This window comes from Lissotriton vulgaris, chromosome 6, assembly GCF_964263255.1.
Source record: "Lissotriton vulgaris chromosome 6, aLisVul1.2, whole genome shotgun sequence".
Classification (NCBI taxonomy): Eukaryota; Metazoa; Chordata; class Amphibia; order Caudata; family Salamandridae; genus Lissotriton; species Lissotriton vulgaris.
Window position 1 is genome coordinate 1,410,093,099 of NC_141694.1, and position 17,794 is coordinate 1,410,110,892.

Genomic DNA, 17,794 nt, shown 5'->3' on the forward strand with positions numbered 1-17,794 from the left:
TCAAGATGCAGGGGAACATCTTCGCTGTCCTAGGGGGGTTCCTGAGTCTTTTGAGAAGTGCTGGCAGTCCTCCCAGGCTTTGAAGGATAAGCAGCTGGCAGGGCAAGACAACTTTGGCGCAATTGTCGAGAATAGACGAACAGACCAGCAGGGCTGGTGCCAAGTCAGTTGCTTCTTCTACAGTTCTTGCTTTCATGGCTCTTTTTCCCTTCTTCTTTTCGTCAGCAGGATATGATTTTCTGGTGCCAGGGCATTCGTAAATACTGAATTTAGGGGTGTTAGGGGAGTGTAGGGTAATAGCAAATGGGCGACTTACCCCTGGGGTCACTATTCCCCTTCATGACAACTTTGTGGGGGAAGTGGGCATAACCCTGTCCCAGAGATCCTACATTTGCCAATCCTCTAGATGGTCACATCTGAAAAGTCGCCTCCACTTCAGGTAGCCCAGTTCAGGGGTGGTACTCACCTGCGGGTGGAAACGCCGGTCTTATCTAGCTAATTTTCCCACCTGTCCAGGTGCCAGAAGGCTCTGGACAAAGGGGGTTGGTGTCCTCTCCTGTGAGAGAAGCCAGATATGGGTACAAAAGACAGTGGGTCTCTTTGAAGCTCCCCAGCCTTGGAATGCTAATCCGCAGGTCATCCTCTGGGCGTGCAAGCAAAGCACCCCCTGCTCGAGCAGACGTGGTTTATGGGCCCCGGGGAGCAAAGGTCCACACCCTTTGGGGTCAGCAACTCATCTCTGGTGGCCAGCTGGTGAAAACTAGTCAGTCAGCATACCAGTGTCTGGTAGGGCTTCAGGGGACACCTCTAAGGTTCCCTCTGGGTGCATGTATTACTAAATCTGTCATTGGGTTGGGTTCATTAAAATTAAATGTTTGATACCAAACATCCCTTATTTTCCTGTAGCTGGGGAACTCGTTTTCACCAGTGTCCAGCACATCCTTTTAAGATGGCTTCCCTGATCACTTGTACTGGCAGTACGGAGCATATTTGTTCATGCAGTTATGCCCTAACATGTAGTATAGTACACACTGCCTTAAGGTGGTAAGGCATGCAGTAGGGGTGACTTACTTATAGTGCATGCAGTGTTGGCAGGCAGGGCACACAGGCTGTGTGCCATGTCGTGTTTTCACTTTTGTCTGCACCAAGACACGCAGCCTGCAAAGGCAGTTTGCATGAGTGTGGTGAGAGATCCCTTAGGGGGGAACAGTTCGTGCTGCAGTCCTTGGGAACCCTCTTTAGTACCTCAGGCCCTAGGTACTGTGGGTAACCTTTACTAAGGACTTACAGAGGGAACTAAAAGTATTTCTAATTGAGTTAAACAATTGCACAGTTTTAGGAAAGATAACTGCGACTGAGGACTTGGGGGCATATTACCAAGGGCAAGTATCGCCGCTTTTTCGGCGAATTGTGCAGAGAAAGCGGCGATACTGCTAGAGCCCTATTAACAAGGGCATTTTAAAGCCTGGAGCAAGCCCACTTTGCATGTCGGCGATAAACATCGCTAATGACATGTAAGGCAGTCAACAGATCCCCCTGGGTGCAAGAGTTGCAGACATGAGAGAGGTGTGGCTGTAAGAGATTGAGGCACGAGAGAGGCTATAGACAGACGTCACAGGCACCTCTGAGGGCCCCTTGTTGTACTCTGCTCTGACTACCACTATCAGACCTGGGATCACTCCACCTTCAGAAGCATGTCAGACACACGTATTATACACTGCAGTTGAGAAAACGTTTTCTGCTGTGAAGCCACAGTTATAAAAAGCCCAGTTCCTGTACTTAATTATGACACATTCACAGTAGAAATATACCACAATGGGGAGTAAGGCAAAGTTGGCGTCTGCAGGTCGGACGTGTGAGCGGTGAGCTCCTCGTGAGGCTCCCCTCTCTGCATATCAATTTGAAGAAGAAATGATGTCTGAAAAGAATAGGAGGTGAAAGGAGTGGGAAAAAAAAGAAGATAAACAGGAGAAAGTGAGAAAGAGAAATCCTGAAAGATTGCCAGGGAAACCAGCAGAGCATACCTGAATCAACGGACTAGAAGGCTGCAGAGAAGCCATGTGAGGAGCACCTGGCAGATGAGGGACTGGATTGCTGGAGCGGATGGTTTGAACGCCTCCATGGCCACGAAATATCGGTAGAAATGACGGAGCAGTAGCAGCGGTGGGTAATGACTATCGAGGACGGAAACAACGCTGTAGGATACGCCACCCGGGTGATTAGCTGAATAATTAACTGTCGCATCGCAACCAAGGTACAAAGCTGCGAATTCCTGCTGGTTCCCGTGCCTGGAGATTCAGAGGCAGGAGCGGAGGGGGAGTAGTGAAGCGAAAGCCAGATGCTGGCTGATTGAGCTGAGCGAGTACAGTGAGAAGCTGCAGATAGCCAGTGACCCTTTTTTTTTGCCATACAAGCTAAAGCTAAAGGTTTTTCAAACCAAAGGGGGAAAAAAGGGGAACAAGCTGTATCGGAGAAAAATACAGCTGGATATTGGCTTGGAGCACTGATAGAAGACGGGACAGAGTGATATTGGCAATGCCATTGGTTATGCTGTGTTAAGTGGCGGAGCTTTACCTATTGTGGCAACTGGATGGAACAATAGAATCAATATGCCGCCAAAGTCAGTGCATGGGGTAAAACTGGTGCTATGATAGGAACCCCAGCATGCAGCAGACAAGCAGCCTTAGAGGCTGGGGGGAGGAACACGAAAGCTGTGTCACAGGCTGATTTGGACTCTCTATCGCAGGGGAAAGAATATGATAAGGATCTAAAAAATAAAAGGTTCCTCAAATGTCAGCAGCACCAGGCAGGAAGAAACAGCCGGATCCCAATGATGGGAAGACAGAGGCTGCACAAAAGGATATTATGGCAGATGAGCAAGTGAAGCAAGGCACAGCAACACCGCAACCAATATCCTTGGGGACTGATCCTGGAGAGACCCAGAGGGTGCGAAAACCCAATCCCAGAGAGATCTAAAAGATGACTCAACAGGAAAAGGCCAAGGATCAGAACGAGGTAATGGTCAGGAGTCACGGAAGTCTGATCCTCCTGTCGGACAAGTAGCAGAAGAAAAGGAGAATGAAGAAGACGAAACAGCTGATAATATAGGGAGCGACATGGGTGAGAATTTTTACTCACTCTCTGAACCTTCTGACTCTTCAGACGAAGACCAAGGGGGAAGGATTAAACCCAGGGTCTATGGATGGCTCAATAATGAGCCTTGGGAGTGAACTCAACTTGTCCAATCTAGAAGAGCCAAATTTGGATGCAACTATGGTGCAAAAAAGGGAACAGAATTCTGAGAAGGAAAAGCTAAAGCAGACTGGGGCAGCTAGGAGCCTTATGTGGGAGATCTCATTCTCCCCGGTAGCTACTGTCACAGGGGAAAAAACAGAAGATCAAAGTGCCGGATGTGCAGCTGCCAAACCAGAGGAAATATCTTTGGCCTCAATATATCAATCCATAGTAGCACATAGAATGGAAACTTGCACAGTGAATCTCAAGACTCACACAGCCTGTAGTAAGCTGCAAAATACCGTCAGGAGGAAAGCTAAAACTTGTAGCAAATTTTCTGAGAGAATAACAGAAGCAGAGGGGCGCATATCAGTGCTAGAGGATGAAATGGTCATACATAAGGCCACTCTGAAGACTATTACCTCACATCGCTTTGATACTCAGCTCAAACTGGTGGACTTAGAAAATCGATTACCAAGGAATAACTTAAGGATATTGGGTATCCCAGAAGGATTGGAAGGGGATGATGTCCATAAGTTTATGGTGGAACTATTCTCAGGAACCTTTCCTGAATTATCTATGTGGGACTAGGGCCGCAAACTGCAAAGAGCCCATAGATTCCCTTTTAAGCAGGTTGCAGCGATAAATGACCAGTCAGAAACCAGACTCAGGGCGAAATTGATATGCTTAAATAACTTTCTGGCTCGTCAGGTGGTGTATGACAAGACTAGACCTGATAAGAAGCGGTTGGGAAAGGGGGTACATTTCTTTGTACGACCTGACTTCTGCCACCACACTTTTGAAAAGAGATGGCAGCTGCGTCAGCTTATAACCCCTTTCCAGAGCAAAGGTGCAGTGGCTTTTCTACTAAACCCTGCAACACTGAAAGTGGTAAATAAGGGACAGACACACTTTTGTGTATCTGAAATCCAGGCAAAAGATTTCTTGGACACTATTTGAGCAACTATGGGGTAGAGATATACACATTTCTGTGGAAAGCGCGATAGTATATTGTTTTATGTATAGACGCAATGCAAGTAAAGCTCAATGTTTAAGCTTAAATTTAAGGTTTATCAACAATTGTAAATTCTAAAAACTGTTCAAAAGGACTGATTGGTATGAGCTGATGGAAAGTGAGGGGGCCTGAGAGGCAAGTCTCTCCCGATCGTAAGGGCTATGTGCCCTTTTGCCGCTGAAGGGGGCAAAGGGTGGAGGGGGGCTTGGGATGGGGTGGAAGCACAGAGGTTGTTAAGGGGGTAGCAGAGGTGGGGAACGAGTGGGGGACATGAGGGGGGTAGGGAGGGAGGAGGGGTTGAGGGGATAGAGGGGAGGTTTGGGCAAGAGAAAAGAGAAAAAATATGGAAATCAGGCGTTCAAAATGGAAAAGTGGAAATGAAGTGTGGTAAGCAATGGCGAGCAAATGTAACAGGAAAAAACAGAAATGGGAAAGGATAGTTTACAAATTTTCAGATCTTATGTGGCTGGTTTTAATGATAGGAAAAATAGAGAGAGGGTCTTTCAGATCCTTAAAATGGTAAACCCAGATGTTATATGTCTCCAAGAGGCGCATATTCCCTGGAAGAATAAAGATCTGTTGGAAAGTAGGGGGTATAATCTAACAATGTGTTCCTTCGCAAACTACTATGATAAGGGGTGTGACTATATATGTTAAACAGAGAGCCGGGGGAGTTATCCGGACTGCGGCAGACAAATGGGGGCGCTGGGCTATAATGGAGCTAAATACGGGGATAACTGTGGTTAATATATATGGATCCAATCTAGATGATACAGCTGTCTGGGAAGAATTAGAGGTAGAATTAGCCACGTGGTCACAAACGGTGATCATATGTGGAGATTTTAATATACATATAGAAGTGGATACACAATCAAAGAGTTATAAGTACTTAGGGAGGAAACCAAAGGTATTCAGAGCAATAAATACATTCAAAGAAACTTATGGGGTGATAGATGCTTGGAAAGAGAAGAAACAGCAAGATCCCGGATATACATACTTTTCACATGCTCATAGAAAGTTTGCTAGATTGGATTATTTTTTGGTGTATAGCCAGTTGGTAGATAAGATAGATATCAGGAAACTACCCCAATTAGTTTCTGATCATAATCCTCTGGTGCTGGAAATAAAAGGCACAGCAGGTAAACAAAAACAGAATTCATGGTCTTTTGATAAGAAGTTATTAGCCGATAAGGGATTTTGCTCCTACATCAAGCAATGGGCGGTAGAATTCTTTGATTGTAACAGGTACAGTGCAAATCGGGCAATGGTTTGGGATACTTTTAAGGCCGCTTTTAGTGGGGAAGTAATTGGATATGCAGCCCGAACTCGAAAACCGCAGAAAGTAGAAATGGACCACCTGATTAAGATATTGACAGAACTGGAATCTGAGCATGTTGGGTTAATAAGAAGGGGGGCCGAGCAGGGGGCAGTACGGGAGCATTTGTTAAAATTAGCGATAGCTAAATCAGATATTAACGCGCATTTTCAGGAGAAGGTGGCTCAAGCATTTCAAGTATATAGGGGGGAGATGTATGAATACCGGGAAGCAATAGGAAAAACATTGGCATATAGGATAAGACAGAAAAGCACTAGAAATAACATCTTGAAAATCAAGAACAATAAAGGTCAAACAGTGGAGGGCGCTGAGAAAATATTGGAAGTTTTTGAGTAATTCTATGAAAGACTATATTGGGCGGATATGGTACTGGATGTGTCAGAAACAGAGTATAGCAACCTCGTTTTTCCCAGATTGCAAGATGACATAGCACAAGAACTAGAACAAGAAACTACTATGCAAGAGGTTTAGGAAACACTGGGGTCTCTTTCTGCAGGCAAAGCTGCTGGACCAGATAAAATACCGCTAGAAGTGTATAAAATGCTATGCATACAGATTCTCCCTATCTTACATGATTTATATTTAGGTATACAATATAGTGGGGTCCCACCAGTATCGTGGCAGGGTACTGATATTGTGGTATTTCTTAAAAAGTGTAAAGCTTCAGAATTACCATCTTCATACCGACCGATAACTCTAATGAATGCGGACGCAAAGAAATATTCTAAAATAATGGCCGCACGACTGCAAAGAATAGTTATCTCAATGGTATCACCCTGGCAACATGGTTTTGTTTCGGGTAGGGGGACCACAGACCACACCAGGCGTGTTATATCCATATTAGATATCGCAGAAGTAGAGAGAACGGAAGTGTCTGTGGTCCTCCTAGACGCGGAAAAATCTTTTGACCGAGTGTCCTGGCCATTCCTGTGGGACACTCCGGCTAATAGAGGGCTTGGTTCTGGATTTTGGAAAGCTATTAAAGCCATGTATTTTAAACCGTTCACACAGATTCAAGTGATGGGGAACACATCTATGAGAATTGAAATCTTAAGGGGCATGCGTTAAGGGTGACCCTGCTCTCCTATTTTATTTGCGTTTTATCTTGACCCATTCATAGTAAGAATCTTAAATAACCAGGAGATTAAACCAATTATAACACAAGAATATGAGACAAAAATACTTGCGAAGGCAGATGATATTGGAATAGTCACAACAGATCCGCAAGGGACACTAAAAGAAATTGAAATGATGGCAACAGAGTTCGGGAGGCAATCAGGGTATCTGTTAAATAAAGAGAAAACGCAAATCATATGCTCTACTCAATGTCATCTGCAAGACCCCCGGGTAAATGAGAATGCCATGCTTTTAGGGATTAATCTAACATCGCAGATAGACAAGCTCTGGGATGCAAATATAGATCCCGTATTGGGAGAATAGACGCCGAACTTAAACAAATTAATAAGCTACATTTTACGTTTATAGGTAGGATTAACATATTGAAAATGCGGATATTCCCTAAGATTCTATATTTAATGCGAGCTATACCGCTAGAACTATCTGGGAGTAAAGTAAAAATAATTGAAGCTTTGTTCTCAAAATTCATATGGGGCTATAAAAAGATACGGCAGGCATATAAATTCCTGACTTTGTCCATAGAAAGGGGGGTTTGGAAGGCTCAAAATATAATATTGTATTACTGGGCATGCACCTTACAGCATCTCAGCACACTTTATTTTTTTTTTTTAAATGTTAGGGATGAAAGATCTAAGTTACCTAATATATATCAGCTGGCGCTGGTGAAAGATGCAGAAGGTCTTCTGCAAAGACGATCTAAATCCATTTATAGCAAAAGAAACCAATATAGATGTGTTCAGGGGGCCATAAAAGTCTGGGAGAAGTTAATGAAGCACGGCCAAATCTCCAGATATAACAAATATACTTCAGTATGGCACTTAGAACTTCTGCCATATGAACTTTATGATGGGCTGGCTAGGCAATGGGAACAGGCGGGGATTGTGATGGTGGCAGATATGTTCAACAACCAGGGTCAACTAACCTTTTTGGAGCTTGTTAAAAAATGTGGCTTAAGCAGAAGCTCATGCTTCAAATATGTACAGGTTCACCATCGATTTAAGAGTTTGGCCAGGGGAGCGGTCACATTCAAGGAGATATTTATGCTGAGATTAATGGAACACCGAGACAGTAGGATTAAGGAGTTTTATTTGGAATTGTCACAGAGAGTAGTAGATGACATGGGAAAAATAGAGACTAGATGGGCAGAAAAACTTGCAGACGGGATGTGGATAGGATATTAGAGATAGGGAAGAGGGTTCTGTTGTCATCAAATTTAAAAGCCCAACAATATAAAACTTTGTATGATCTCTATTATACACCAGCGAAGTTGTTCGGCTGGGGTATGAGTCAAAAGGACGAATGCCCAAGGTGCCAAGGTAAACCGGCAGATAGTATTCACATGTTCAATTCTTGTGGGAAATTAGATGAACTTAAAATAGGTATAGAGAAGTTTTGGCTTCAAGTGATGAATATTGAAATAAAAATCCCCGCAACCCTGTTGCTGCTGGGTTACGACAACACAATGGAACTAGATACCATACAGAGAGATTTGCTATTTATAATAGTTGCAGTGGCAAGATTACTGGTTGCTACAGTTTGAAAAGATAAGGGCCCACCTACGTACTATCAATGGGTTCACAGGATATTGAATATTGGTCATCAGGAAGTGTCCCTATATAAATGTAAAGGTATCAAAGCTAATCTGAAAGGTATGAAAATATGGGATCCACTTATGACTTGGGAGAAAGAGTTGTTAGAATAAGAACAATCCAGTGATATGTAAATAGATGTTAATAAGTGTAAGCATGTGTAAATATGTAGAATGTAAATAGCAGTGTCAATGTAATTGAATTCAACAACGAGAACAATGGTGTGGTAGTAAAAACAAATGTAAAAATAACCGGATAATGTAAATATGTATTTTCCTGATTTGCAATAAAAAAATGTTTTTTTAAGAAACATACCACGATGGGTGACATCATAGCAAATTACATTACATGGCATCTCACCCATAATCTCAATAAATAAAAGCACAACACCACCCAATAATCTGATATCATTCCTTAAATGACAAAAAAGGCCTGTAATTTGCAGTTAGAGTAGTTCATTTTACTTCGCGGCTCAGAATTTTGGTGCCCCTCAATGTAAGGCCAATCAATTTATTGATTAGGTCCACTTTACTCATCCATTACTAATAATGCTGAGATGACTCTGCATTCTTGATAATCAATGTCTTGATTAATGTCATTCCTGATGATATTTTAAATCGCTCAGTTCATGATCACACCCAGTCGATATACATTTAATAGCACCTAAACAATGCCACAGCTATTCTTCTAATAACAGCAACACCTATTTCAGCCGTACAGTCCACGCAGAAGGAGAACCATCTGAAGGTCTCAACACCATCTCCAGTCATTTAGTCCGATCATTTTTTGGTTGGGATCACTTTGGAATCCTCTCAGCTGTCCTCAAATTCTAAATTGCTCAGTAGAATAGAACACCTATGTCTAAATCACCTATTGAAGTCTGGGAACAAACACTTAGGAAAGCCAGACCTTAGCATATGACAGACTTTATCACTGGACTGAATCCACGCTCGAGCTAGGTATCCATTAGAAATTTTATATACGACGAGCTACAGATAAATCTGCACCTTAGTATACTCCCTATTTCCAGAAACTTAAACAAGCATGTAAGAAAGCAGAAAGGTACTGGAGAAGAGACTACCAGGAGATTTCCAAGGAGAAATACTGTGATACTATCAGAATCTATTATGCCGAAATTAAGAAAGCACAAACGTTCTACTTTGAGGGAAAAATCAATGGTGCCGCCAAATCCTCTTGCGAAATGTTTCGCTCTGTGAGAGCACTTCTCGATCCCTCTGTAACTGGTCCTATCATGGATTTCTCACCTGCACAGTGCAATGGCCTGGCCAATGCCTTTCAGAGAAAATACAGAACATTTATGAAATGTTTCAAACTACCTTTCAACCTGTTATAGGTAGCCACTGTGTGAATTTGGTAGCTACCAATTCAATCAATCCGAGTGCTTTTCCCGATCAGACATTATATAGTCTTCGGGATATCTTGAAACGGGCACCCCATCAGACCCAGTCTCCCCTCGTATTTTAGCTAAAGTAGCTGAGGTGATTCTCCCCACCTTGCACTAAATGATAAACCTCTCCCTCACTGCAGGTTGTGTACCCGTGGCATGAAAATATGCAGTGGTGAAAGCACTCTTGAAGAAATCCAATCTAGATCCGCTTGACTTAGGAAACTACCGCCCCATATCTCTTTTGCCTGGGATAAGTAACATTTTTAAAAAACATGTTCATTTTGTGCTCTCAGAATTCCTTGAGAATCACAATAGCCTGCATCCGACTCAGACTGGATTCTATCCTTATTATGCCACTGAAACTGCTTTTTTGGCAGTGGTTGAAGAAGCCAAAAGGCTGCTAGACTGAGGTAGGTCGGTTGCAATTGTTCCCCTCTATTTTAGTGTAGCCTTTGACATTGTAAATTACAACATTTTAGTTAATAGATTACAGAATATTGCAATTACCGCAACCGCCTAGGTTTGGCACAATTCGTTTCTGAAAGACAGGACTTTCTAGGCCTTTGGCGGCCAATGTACATCTGAAAGTTTCCCTTTAAAATGTGGAGTAGCTCATTTCTCTTTGCTGAGCCCTACTTTTTAAAATGTGTATATGAGACCACTTAGAGATGTCATATGTCCCTTTTCTGAGCGGACGGCTCACAATTGGTCTTCTCTTTTACTCAAAGTGAGAACTTTGCCTCCCCCTCCATAAACCCCGGCCTAGAACAAGTTGTTAAGTGGATGACCTTCTTGTGTCTTAAATTAAATGGAGACGAACCTGAGCTGAATGTTCTGGGCAATAATCCAAACCCTTCTTTAGACTTTGGCTGGCATCACTGTTTAGGCCCCCCTCCTGTCCCTAAACCTGCCATAAAGAGCTTGGGAATGTGGCTCCATGAAGATTTTAAATTTGATTCGTAAATAGTGAAGCTTGCTGCCACCTGTTTTGGCATATTGAGGATGCTTCAGAAGATTCTCCCCCCTCTCCCCCCTACTTCTAAGTGGGTGGTAGTCCAGGCGCTTATACTTTGTTGCCTGAACTACAACAGTTCTTTCTATCTGGGAGCACCCAAGGCCACAGAAAAGAGACTTCAGGTTGTGCAGAATCACGCTGATCGAATACTGCATAACATTCCCAGACACCAATCAATGCGGCAGGCTCTCTGCCTTCTTCATTGCCTCCCTGTTGTAATGAGAAACACATTTGAATCACTATGTATTGCTCTTAATGCCCTCCTTGAGAATGGTCTTTTCACTAGATCACTGTTGTCTTCCTATATTCCAGGGAAAGCCCTGCATTCCTCCAATGCCCATCTGGCTACGGTACCTGTCATTAAGAGGTCTAAATATAGAGGATTCTATTTTGCATATAATTCAGCCAAACTGTGGAACAGCCTCCCGCTCTCTCTTCGTTCAATCAAAACAGAACTTCCTTTTTGAAAGGCATTAAAGACTTGGCTTTTCCAGGATGCACCCTTTTGATTCCCCTATTTGTTCTGTGCCTCACTTTTAGAGCTGGGATGTCTACGCGTAGCTATGCACTGTACAAGTGCTTCATATAATAGAATAGAACCTCATTGTACCCTTAATATTCCTATATCTACTCTGCTATAGATGGTGCCGAAACCCAATGTGCTGTGCATATCATCATCCTCATCATCATAATCTCTTTATTCGATTTTATAGATAAAATCACAAAAGACAAATCATTTCATTTAAAAACTATATAATATAACAGTATCATAGTCATTCATATTTTAAAACTCCCACCAGAAAGCGCACCAGAAGAAAGCAGGTAAAAGGTGAATCCAACAACTGTAAAAAAAAGTAAGGCTGGCTTAACTTTGTTAAAATCAAACTGTGATCAAATTGGGCAAATAAAATTGTGGCGAAGCTAACTATATTTTGGGCAGAACATAACTATATGTTATGTGTCATTAATAGAAATGTTGTCGCAGTTGCAAGGGGGCAGATCTGAGTATTTGAAACAACCCCGATTAAAAGGGACAAGTCAGTGAATTTTTTGTAACCTAAAATTGGTCAGCAATCGGCATTGATAGCGAGGTATGTTCCAGGTCAGATTAGGTTCAATGTTACTGACTGTTTTCATCAACAGTGTGTGTCGCATGGATCTTCGCGTACTGACCTGAGCTTTTCCATAAGTGCTGATTCGACCCATTTTCTATCGGCACGAGTTATGTTTATCGTGTTAAGAAACATATCTGGCCTCCCTATAGCACACGAGCTGCCTTCCACATATGCCAGCTATGGGATCTGTAGAGGCTTGTTTAGCTGTAGGCTGTCTTGCAAGATTAATCTACTAAAACCCAACTCCTCCTTTGTCCAGATCATATTCCAACGTTTTAGTGGGCTAAGTCGAAGCCGATCCGCTATGTATTCTATACCTAGTTCTTCGCGGATAATTTCGTAAGGCGTGCTTTGGCAAACCCCCAGGAGACTCCTTAAAAACGTATTTTCTACAACTTGAAGTGGAGACACCTGGCCGTATCCCAAGATTCCGCTGCCATAGCACACTAAGGGGATACATTTAGCCCTGTAGATCTCCAGATCGGATTGCATGTGGGTGCGCCCCGATCAGCGGGAAAAATCCCGGACACCAAATATAGCCCTGCTAAAAGAGGAAACATTTTGATTAATGAGCGAGTGCCAGTTAAGCTCAGAATCCAGTTGAATCCCCAGGTACTTGAACTTATCCACCCTTTTAATGTGCAGGCCATCTAATACACATTTCATTGTTTCAATTTTTCATTTGCCAAAATTAATGACGTAATTCAGAAAAATTTGTGGATAGGTCAAGGCTATTCATAAAATGAATAAAAAGGGAGAGAAGCTTATTTAGGCTTTTAGCAGTATGGGCCATTAAAACTGTGTTGTCCGCATATAGTAAGGAAGGAATGGGACTGCCACCAACTCTGGGGACATCAACACCCGCAACAGTCAAGACCTGGTCTAAGCTGTTAATATAAAATAAAAATAGAAAAGGAGCTGAATTGCAACCCTCTCTGCAGTTTAAAGTGCTCTGTGCATTCCCCATTTGGGTCAAACCTAACGCTAGCTGAGAGTCCGTTGTGCAAGTCACACAAAACATGAATAAAACTATATCCACATCCATCTGTTCTATCATCGATCAGAGTTTAGATTTGTTAACTATATCAAAGGCCGAGCTAAGATCCATGAAGTCCAGATGGATGGCCCCCTTCTTAGCCTTAGTATACTTGCAGGTTAAAAGATAGAGGTTCATGGTCTGTTCTATTGTACCCCGACCAGGGCGAAACCCATACTGGAGGTCAGACAAAAAGCCTCGCTCTTCAGCCAATCTGTGAGATGATTTATTAAAATCCTGCCAATAATTTTCACCTCCGAGTCTATAAGGGAAATGGGCCTAAAACAGGCCGGGTCTGATCTATTGCCCTTTTTAAAGACAGGAACTATTATAGACTGAGACCATGTAAAAGGAAGAGGACTAGAAGCAGCAAAATGTAAACGCAGTGTCAATATCGGGGCCCACAAGTCTATACAATCTTTGTATAGGTCACCAGGTACCCCGTCAGGCCCTGGTGCCTTATTTGAAGGCAACTGGGAAATGGCAGCTCTGACCTCCGAGAGGCTAAAGGTTAAAGGTTAAATGACACTTTGTCTGAGGGCCTTCTTCAGGCTCCAACTCGTCATCAAGGTCATAAATGGCCCTGAAGTGATCCACCCAGGCCTTAGATGGGATGGTATATGCCTGCTTGGTATGCTGATCTTCCAGAAACAGGGACGAGTTGATGACACCCCAGAAGGCTGCGCTATTGCCCCGCTGACTGGCCATCACCAACTTGTCTTGCTGTGATATCAACTACACCTGCCCTATTGTTCCGTTAAGATTCCTGTTCTCTCTCTGCTATAGATAGCACCTTGATTCCCTTTGCTCTGCATAGGACCCTCACCCACTCAGCTCAGGGTTTAAACTGTCTGTGCTCTGGATATTCTTGTTTTCGCTTTGTGAGAGATAGCGCCCAGACCTACTGTGCTTAAGATATCACCTACACTCTGCCCTGCTCAGGTTATCCCTGGTGTCACTCCGCTCTCCATAGCGCCTAGACACACTGTGAATATACCCAGATTCTTAAACCGTTCAAACACCGACCACAGTCAAGGGTCAGCTGAGATGTGTGACTTGAACTGTCCCAGTAAAACTGGAATAGCTCGTTCTTCACCATATACTCTTTAGGCTTATTGTAAAACTGTAATGACAATCTAAACATTTGTAGGTCATTCTGAGCTACAGGAGCATATTTATAATAAAAATCCAAAGCCAAAATAAAATAAATTCAATGCTCGTGTTCCCTAAGACCTGCAGTGTGGAGTGATGATGCAGAAACCTTACAAAGACTTTGACATACCAGACTAAGACCCCCGAGCCCAACTATTAACCACAGAATAATGTTATTAAGGTAGGTAAAAGAATGCTTCACATAAGGGTAGAGCAGATACCGTAGTGGGTGAGGAACATTCAAGTATGTACAACGCATGCTAACAATGTTATTCCCAGGTATATAACCATGTAAAAGTCAATCAAGACAACCGAATAGAGGGCAGTAATGAGGTGTGGAATTGGTCTTGAAATGAAGGTCCTCCTTTGAGTGCACAGGTTGAGTTTAGATTGCGAGGAGGTTGGTCCATCCATCAGAAGGCTTGGTTTGAAATGCTCCAAATCCCAGGCATCTTCCTACTAGATTCCAGTGCAGAGCCCCACGTGCAGGGGTAATTCCTTCAAAGAATCTGCACAAAACACTCCTCTAAAAGTTAAAATTCATGCAGTTTGAGTTCTGCATTGCAAGTTTTGTTCAGACCCTCCAAGTGGGGGTCACATGTGGTCTTTTCCATTTTAATTCCCACAGAAAACTTTGCTCTCCTATACAGAAACAAAGCTCTGAAGGATTGACAGAAAACGCTGCATAAACGTAGAACTTTATTCAAGTGACTGTCTTTTGTTGGATTGATTTTAATCAATTCAATAGTTTTTGAGAAATTAGAGTTTTAAAACAAGTTTGTTGGGTTTGAAATGGTCAACAAATTGAATTATTTAAACTGTTAATACACTGAGATTCACAAATCTGTGTTAGCAGACTTTGATGGACCCACATTTTAGAAGAATAACTTCATCCTATTGGATGAGGGAGCTATTTTTCTTGTTGTCCATAACTGATTCCGGAAATTGTGCATGAATCAGATTGACTGTCTGCAACAGGACAAAAAATATTGCATCTATCATTATAGGAATCATCATAAGAATCAGTCACTCACTCCCCACATCCTGGAGACAAGAAAAAAGGAGGAATTGCCTAGGCCAGGCCAGGTTGGGGGCCTGAAGGGTTCCCCTTCGAAGAACAAACTTTTAAAAAAGTATATTTTGTTGTGGAATTTGCAGAACCCACTGCTGGAATCGCACGCTACAGCGCAAGTCCCCAGTATGCAAACATGTAGCAAGAGGTGATCGTCCTTTGTTGGACCTACTGCAGTATGCGAACCCCATGGAAGGTTGGACAAGGAACCAGGACCCTGCAAGAGTTTGCAAATGCTTCACTATAATCCGAAAACCTCAAACAATTTTAAGGAACCCCAGAAATTCACTGAAATAGAAAACATTCCGTCATGGTACCGGAGGGCTTAACACCCACCACCCTGACAGTAGTTCATCCTATATAGAGATGACAGCTGACTAGCGGTCAGCTCTGTAGGTTGAAAGGAACCACCATCACAGCAGTTTCCTTCACTATACAAAGAGTTTTATAGCCAGCTGTCGTTGGTTTTTACTGCCATTCACCAAACATATAATATTGTTTGTTTTTCAAAAACAAACTCCAAATACAATTATTGAAAAAGAAAACGACCCCCATCCTCCCCGCCCCCATACACCCTGGGATTTCTGTTCCAGGGTGTGGGCTCCATTTGTCTGTTTTATTTTTTGTTGTCTTTTTCTTTTCCATTGTCCCTCCCAACCAGGCTACATAGGCAGCCTGAAGCCGAGTTTCGTTGTAAGTTTAGTGGATTGCACTATAAATGTTGCAGTTCAAGCCAACATATCTGGAGTTTGCTGCCAGCCTTTTGAGTTTCGCAAATCTTGATTTTTCTGTCATGGTTTTTGTAAAACGTTTTTGATGGGAAAGCTGTCAGACCCTCATCAATCTGAAAAAACATTGAGTAAAGGCAAAAATACTAAAATGTGAATGTCACAGAAGACTTATGGGTGAAGCCACCATAAGTAACTATGTTTTACATATAAATTTAGTAAAATCAAAAGGATAAACGCAACCTAAAAAAGCCAATTGATCTGGAGTTGGCTACCAGCCTCTTGCCTTTGGTAATGCTTTTTGTAAAGTTTTGTAAATCTTTATAACAAATAGATAGAGACGGTAGAAAAGATTGATAAATGGCTTGCAAAACAGAGAGTCTCACAAAGACAGGCAGACAGGATTGGATAGATAGATTGATAGAGATAACCTTACAAGTAGAGTTAGATAGATAGACTTGAAAAGATAGATACATTGATAGAATGCTAGATTTGCAAAGATAGATAGGCATGCAAATATATATGTCCCATAGATAGATAGAGGGGCAGGCAGGTAGCTAGAGGGATCGTAGATAAATAGATAGGTTGATAGATAGGTAGATATATACATAGACGTACAGGTTGATAGACAGGTAGATCGATACGCACAGGTAGATAGATAGGATTGCCAAGATAGACAGCACAGCACAGATTCAGTCAGTAATTTAATAGTTGAATATCTATGTAATTATGACAAACAAGAGCACTGGAAGCAAACTAGAAAGACATACAAGCAGGACATACAGACAATAGATGGTTTACAATCATTGCTGTAGTTCTCAATTAAAGAACATACAGAAGTGCAATTATAAATGCACTTCATTGTGTGCATTCTAAAAAATGAATTACTTTATAAATGGACACCATCTGATATACTCTGATATAGCAGCAATCAGATAAACAAAGGCAGCTCCAAAAGGAATTTACAACATAATTAGCAGTATCAGGAACTAATAAAGCTGGAATGTGTACTGTGTTCTAAAGAGCTGGTAGGAAGTGTTTTGCTATCACACGAGGCTCCAAATACACAGGCATCCCTAAAGTATTTATTAAGTACAAACAAAAACACTGGCACAGAAGGGAGTTACCTCCTTGTGAAAGAGTAAAATGCAGTCACTCAGAGTGAAGTGAGCCTGTGGCTGAAGTATGCATACCCACTGCATATCCACTGCCCCATGCTCTATTCTGTAGTCACAACAACAAATCAATGGATGTGGAGATGAACCCCCCGTAAGTATGTATATTATACATGTAATTTTTGTGAAATAAAAGGTCTTGGCTAACACCAGATCTAACATGGTACATGTGTCATTCTGTAGGTGTGCACATTTGTGGAGAAAATGTTGCATGCCTACAGAATGAGGCAATAGTAGCGACATCATTGCATCTTTTTTTCCCCTGATGATGTGCAGCATTGGGAAAGCCTATACGTCTAAAAGGTGCGACTTATTGGCTTTGCCAATGTGTGTTTGAAATGGTTCTGAACCTCCTGTTCCTTTTGTAGCTCTGGCCAGAGCCTCAGATCACTGGAGTTACACAATATGTAAGAAGCTCAGATTACATGTCATAGTCCTATCCCAGGCTCTCTGATAATATAAGGGACTCCATTGCAGCAGTTGCCTATGTTTCCTGCTGTTATTGTGATGCTCTGTGTTGCGTGGACCTTTCACTGAAAAGGCTCCATCTTGCATTATTTGTTAGGCCATGTGAAAATAGGAAACATTCCCTGCATAAGAAGGGAGGGATCTTGTAGATATGGACTTAACATCACCATGGGGAGAGGGTTTCACTCACTGAACATGGAACCTTCTCTCATGTCTTGGTTACTTCTTGAGTCCACACATCTAAATATAGAAGGGGATCACAGAAGGATCGTATGCCTTACCCTTCCTATTGCATCTTTACATTGAAAGTGTAA

The 17,794-nt window shown here is 42.3% G+C and overlaps 1 pseudogene across 1 annotated transcript in view; it reads left to right on the plus strand.

Moving 5' to 3' along the window:
- LOC147708936 (uncharacterized) overlaps nucleotides 1-17,794 on the plus strand; it is a 127,779-nt pseudogene that overhangs the window by 107,130 nt on the left and 2,855 nt on the right. The window lies entirely within an intron of this gene.